The 7,092-nt window shown below is 36.9% G+C and overlaps 1 pseudogene; it reads right to left on the reverse strand.

The window, feature by feature from the left end:
* Positions 1-3,413: 3,413 nt before the first annotated feature.
* On the reverse strand, positions 3,414-5,426 carry LOC128015347 (tubulin alpha-1A chain-like; annotated as a pseudogene).
* Positions 5,427-7,092: the final 1,666 nt, after the last annotated feature.

Genomic DNA, 7,092 nt, shown 5'->3' on the forward strand with positions numbered 1-7,092 from the left:
AATACAGTTAAAAGGGGAATAAAAATATGCTGGCATTAATTAATATGACGACATTACAGAATCTGTTAAACAGTTTTCATTAAAGTTATAAAGCTTTTATTAATTTTATGAAAAGAACAAATGTATATCATAAAATATAGGCAGATGTTATATATATATAGAGAGAGAGAGAGAGAGAGAGAGAGAGAGAGAGAGAGAGCTATATATATATATTATCATTTCCCTTGACATCATTGCCTCACACTCCATCCCAGTTGGTGGCGGAATATGCATCAAAAGATGGCGCCAACGCCGTAAAACATCAAAAAAAAAAAAAAAAAAGAAGGAAAAACGTATTAGCTAAATATATTTTAAATAATTTTATTACTATTATTATTAAGTCTTTCATAAAATTGTTATTGTATTTGATTCTTATTTTGGTTATGTTGTTATATCTTGATACTTTTTTTTTTTTTTTACTTATTCTAAATCCCTCTTTACAGATTGTTGATCGTTGCTAAAGGCAACTTTTTTTAATAGAATACTAACTTTTTTTAATAGAATATAACACTATGTTTTCAAAAGTCAAATGTTACTGGCAAAATGTTAAAACAGGGTTTACAGGAGTATGAATATATACTCCAGATTTTAAAATATCCATAACTAAAAGATTAGCATCTAAATTGTCCATATATGTTGTTGAAATTGTTGCTGTCATAATAGGACTAACAAGAGGAAGTAAGACCAGACAGATTAGTGCTCTGGCTCTGCTTCTGTTTTAACTTCATTGATTACTCGGGATGATTACTTCTAGAGAAATCTATTCCAGATCTGCTCTGCAGGAAGCCTCAGCAGATGTTCTCTAAACTGGAAGACAATTTTGTACAATATGTTCACATCAAGCACACTGAATGCAATGATGCTCTCTCACTCTTTCCCTACACAAGATTTTGTGGCTTATATAAGTCTTAATGTTTAGAGAAGGTATCAGAGAAGAATGTCTGGAATGCCTGGTATAGCTGGGTGCTGTTTAAGTGGAGGGCAGGGCATTTGTGTCAGCATGAGAGGAAAGAAGCTATGAAAGTGTCAAATTAAAATTGTGAGATATGTATTATGCTTCCAAATGTGAGAGACCATAAAAAGTCATCTGGTCTATTGGAAAGTCTGGAAAATGTTTATTGTCCTCCTGCGTCAGACGGGTGGGGGCAGATTTGTTGAAAAAAGTTGAATGAAAGGACCTGTAATGAACTGTAAACTGCTTGCTTTGAATCCAAATAAATTCTCTTCAGTGTAAATTAGAGCATTGTTTGTGGAATTTAATCTTGTGGAACTACTGGCAATCTCACCTCACATTAAAAAAAACCTTCTTAAAAAGAATTAAGTGTTAAAAATATTTAAGATATGTACAAATAAAATTAAATATTAGACAGAAAGTCTTAAGTCCATTTTTACCAATTCATTTCCTTCTTTTTATACACTCTAAAACTTATATGATCAGGAAATCATTAATTTTTTACATTAACTTATCAAAAAAAATAGAGCTATTTCTTTATATTTTTTAAATGTAATTTACATTAAAATCAAGTTGATTATACTTAAATTTAAGGTAGCAAATGATGTGAACTTTTTATGTTGAAATAGGTGGAAGTTTTTACAGCTTAGTTTTGGAAAGGCATTTGAGTTTTGTCTAAAAATTTTGTAAAAATTTAATTTATCCCAACAACTGATATGTTTCAAATTTCACTAGAATTTGGTATAACATGATTTTAAACTTCAAGTCTGAGCAAGGACATCTCAGGCATGCTGAAACAGACTTGACTGACTCATGATCTAAAGGCATAACAAATTGTGATAGAATATAAAACTTTTGTTGATTGCTACCATGGCACCCTTTCAGTGTGTTCTCAATTTGCATTCTTTCAGTCTTTAGGCTTCGTTCGACACCATAGATCATGACATACTACTAGATAGATTACAAAACTATACAGGTATTCAAGGAAAGGCTCTAAGATGGTTTAGATCCTACCTGTCCGATCGCTACCATTTTGTTTACTTAAATGGTGTGTCATCTCATTTATCATCAGTAAAATATGGAGTGCCACAAGGATCCGTCCTAGGTCCCCTTCTATTTTCAGTATACATGTTGCCCCTTGGTAATATTATTAGAAAATACGGAATTAGCTTCCACTGTTATGCTGATGATACTCAGCTATATATCTCAACGAGACCAGATGAAACTTCTCAATTATCTAAGCTAACAGAGTGTGTTAAAAATGTAAAAGATTGGATGACAAATAATTTTCTCCAATTAAATTCGGATAAGATGGAGATATTAATTATTGGACCAAAAAACACTACACAGATTCTTGTAGATTACAATTTGCAACTAGACGGATGTACGGTTACTTCCTCTACAGTCAAAAATGTTATATTAGACAGCAATTTGTCTTTTGAAAATCATATTTCCAATGTTACAAAAACTGCATTCTTCCATCTCAGAAACATTGACAAGCTACGAAACATGTTATCTGTTTCTGATGCAGAAAAGCTAGTTCATGCATTCATGACCTCTAGACTGGACTATTGTAATGCACTTCTAGGTGGTTGTCCTGCTTCGTCAATAAACAAGCAACAGGTAGTCCAAAATGCAGCAGCTAGAGTCCTTACCAGGTCAAGAAAATATGATCATATTACCCCAATTTTACAGTCTCTGCACTGTCTACCTATTAAGTTCCGTATCAGTTACAAATTATCATTACATACCTATAAGGCCCTAAATGGTTTAGCTCCTGCGTACCTAACTAGCCTTCTACCACGCTACAACCCATCACGCACCCTAAGGTCACAAAACGCTGGACTTTTGGTAGTTCCTAGGATAGCAAAGTCCACTAAAGGAGGTAGAGCTTTCTCACATTTGGCTCCCAAACTCTGGAATAGCCTTCCTGATAATGTTCGTGGTTCAGACACACTCTCTCTGTTTAAATCTAGATTCAAAACGCATCTCTTTCATCAAGCATTCGAATAATGTATCTTTTTAATTGTGAGTGTAGTTGCATCTGATCAAAGGTGCATTTTTATTCATTAGCTTGGGTTAAACTAATTTTACTTTGTTGGATCAGCAGCTATGCTAATGATGTCTATTTTGTTTCTATGTTTTGCCACAGGATTTACATCCCGTGGTAACTAGGATTTACACAAGCTCCAGTCTGGCTGACTACGTCTTGTATTATTTTTTTTCTAAAAATCCTGTCAAACGTGCACAAACTGACAGTCACCACCATAAGCTACTACTAAATATTGTAGAAACATTATTTTCTGTAAAGTTGCTTTGTAACAATTTGTATTGTAAAAAGCGCTATACAAATAAACTTGAATTGAATTGAACTGAATAGGCAATAGAATTACAAAGACAATACACACGCAGTCTATAGGTGGCACAGTACTGCACAAATGTTTTATTCTTACCCCAAGAAAACAAAAGTGGTCAGCACTAATACTCCTCTCCTTCTTCTTCTCCTTCTTCTCCAACGCTGTCTGTTCCCACCTCTTCGTAATCCTTCTCCAGAGCGGCCATGTCTTCTCTGGCCTCTGAGAACTCACCCTCCTCCATTCCTTCACCCACATACCAATGAACAAAAGCTCTCTTGGCGTACATCAGGTCGAACTTGTGATCCAGACGAGCCCAGGCTTCAGCGATGGCTGTGGTGTTGCTCAGCATACATACAGCTCTCTGCACCTTAGCCAGGTCTCCTCCAGGAACCACGGTCGGTGGCTGGTAGTTGATGCCAACCTTGAATCCAGTGGGACACCAGTCCACAAACTGGATGCTACGCTTGGTTTTGATGGTGGCGATGGCAGAGTTGACGTCTTTGGGAACCACATCTCCACGGTAAAGCAGACAACAAGCCATGTACTTGCCGTGACGAGGGTCACATTTCACCATCTGATTGGCTGGCTCGAAGCAAGCATTGGTGATGTCAGCAACAGAAAGCAGCTCATGGTAGGCTTTCTCTGCAGAGATTACTGGGGCGTAGGTGGCCAGAGGGAAGTGGATACGTGGATAAGGGACCAAGTTGGTTTGGAACTCAGTCAGATCTACATTCAGGGCTCCATCGAAGCGCAGGGATGCTGTGATGGAGGAAACGATCTGCCCGATCAGCCTGTTGAGGTTTGTGTAGGTGGGACGCTCAATATCGAGGTTTCTACGGCAGATATCGTAGATGGCCTCATTGTCTACCATGAAGGCACAGTCGGAGTGCTCGAGAGTGGTGTGGGTGGTAAGAATGGCGTTGTAGGGCTCCACTACAGCGGTGGACACTTGAGGAGCTGGATAAATGGCAAATTCCAGTTTTGACTTCTTTCCGTAATCAACAGAGAGCCGTTCCATTAGGAGAGAGGTGAATCCAGAGCCGGTGCCACCACCAAAACTGTGGAAGATCAGGAAGCCCTGGAGCCCAGTGCACTGATCAGCCTGCAAGATTAAAGGAGTTATTTCTACAATCACTGGCCAGGATTTTTCAGTTGTTCTTCTGTTGACCCTAATGCAACACTGAAGATAATGCCAACTTTTGACTCCAAGATTGTCTTACCAGTTTGCGAGTCCTGTCCAGCACCAGGTCAATGATCTCCTTGCCAATGGTGTAGTGCCCACGAGCATAATTATTGGCAGCATCTTCTTTACCTGTGATCAGTTGTTCAGGATGGAACAGCTGGCGGTAGGTACCTGTGCGCACCTCATCTGGAAAATCAGTCCATGTACTTTATTTTTTATTAATTATATTTTTGTATTTTATATAAGTAATTTATTTGCATCATATTTTTATCAGATTAATCTTTATACAATGTGCAACAAGTACAAGTTAGTAATTTTCTTAATTCGAGAAAAAAACGAAGACACTTTAATTATACACTTTTGAATTATACAAAGAGAATCAGTTTAATTACCAATGACAGTGGGCTCCAGATCGACAAAGACTGCTCTAGGAACATGTTTTCCAGCTCCAGTCTCACTGAAGAAGGTGTTAGAGGAGTCGTCGCCCCCACCAATCGATTTATCACTTGGCATCTGACCATCTGGCTGGATCCCGTGCTCCAGGCAATACAGCTCCCAGCATGCATTGCCCATTTGCACACCTGCCTGGCCAACATGGACTGAGATGCACTCACGCTAGGGTACAATGAGATGCATATTTAAAATTGTAGAAGTCAAAGCCATTTAAATTCCACTTAGGAAAAATACCTTTCTCTTTACATTTTTTATAAACTCTAAAACTTACAATCATTATCAAGACAATCAAAATCTTAAAAATAAAACAAACTAATTATTGACAAATGTATTCATAAAGACTAAGACTGTTCTATAAAAGTCAAAATATAGTTAAGTGTTACAAATAATGCATCAGACAAATAAATAATTTGAAACATCCTACCATTGTAGAACTTTCCTCTGGCCGACGTTAAGAGTTCAGTTGAGAAATGTTGTGAATGTTCTCTGTGACAACATCATCACTATTTAAAGAGCAAGCTGATGCCATGGTAACATGGTTTGTTGTTAGCAACTTAAAGGGATAGGTACAGTTACGTGAATGTCAATCATAGATGACCACAGTACACTGAACAAACAGGCTTAGTCACATCCCAGTGTTTCTTGTTTCCTGCAAAAGACACACTCTAACAGGTCACACTCGTCCACTCACCCACAGCCATTAATATTTAACCCTGCACTGGTGGATCACATCTTCGGTGGGGTTCATAACTCCAGTGAAAGAACAATCTAATGTGAACTTAATCTTCGTTCCATCATTGATCTACAATATTGTTATTATAGTTGTAGTGTGCATGGACTGTTCTCTTGGAATTAGAGCTGTTTTAAAGCATTGTGGTTGTATTTTTTTAAATATGACATGTAAACTGGTATGTGGTATAGGCATTAATGTCATGCATCTTGTTGTGGAGATTAATATGATCATATAAATCAGACTTATGTTTTTCATTCTCTACATTTTTTCAATCATTTTGTCTTCTCCATGTGTTTTAGCATTCTTAACAGCCAAATCTACTTTTCACTTCATTTCTGTCTCTACATAAGCAGTGCAAACTGACCATGACACTCACCCGAAGCACTTATTATGTCATATCTGAATACTAATTAAGTCTGTAAACTATTGTTAACCATCTGGGTGGCCAGGGAGCCCAGGAAAAAACATTTCTCGTCTGTTCCCATGACAATAAATGCACAACAAGTCAGATAGGGGAAGCTGGAGCTTTGTTTCAATTGTTAATAGCTGTTATATCCTGTGTTATATATTCTGAAACTCACTGGCTTACATTTTTGTTGTGCACGGAATAACTTTGGCTTTCAAAGTGCTGTCAGTTTAGTGTTTAGTGTTTTGTAATATCACATTAAAAGTAGTAAGAAACAAGTGAGGCTTAGCTTTCAGGCCCTTTAAATGGATCCCATTACAAAGCATATTTAGGAAATGAATGAGAGGAAGCTATACACAAGTTCTGTATGATTTTAATTTTAATATGCTTCTTGACAGGGTGTTTCTGTTAAGACAGAACATCCTAAGCTACTTTAGGATAAATTTTATATATATTTAATGAGATACAGCTCAGTTTTCCACAGGCTAGTTTTAAATATCAGGACCTTTTTAATTCAGATATTTGGAGTAACTTTCAACATTCACACATTTTTGTTAGAAGGAACCGTGAAAAGACTAGACATCTTGCAGGTTACTGTTTGTTCAATAGCCTGATAAATATTTTAATATTCAATACTGATTTGAAGAGATTACTAGGTAAGAGATTACATCTGAGCTCTGATATGTAAACAGGTCAGAGAGAGCTATATAAACTCCAGATTTACACAGTAAACAGACTGACAATGTTAGAGTCGAAAATACTTAAGAATAACAGTTCACAAATTAGCAGCTACTTGGAAGAGTCTACGCTGTTTTGGCAAAAGCAGGATCCCTGTTTATTTGATATCTGATTATGTATTAGGTATTAAAACAGAGGGCCGAATTAGTTGCAACACCTTTGCAACTTTTCAACCAGTCCATTTTATTCAGACGCTAAATGTGCTGAAATACTGAATGTAAGTCATTTAAC

Source organism: Carassius gibelio, chromosome A6 (assembly GCF_023724105.1).
Source record: "Carassius gibelio isolate Cgi1373 ecotype wild population from Czech Republic chromosome A6, carGib1.2-hapl.c, whole genome shotgun sequence".
Taxonomy (NCBI): domain Eukaryota; kingdom Metazoa; phylum Chordata; class Actinopteri; order Cypriniformes; family Cyprinidae; genus Carassius; species Carassius gibelio.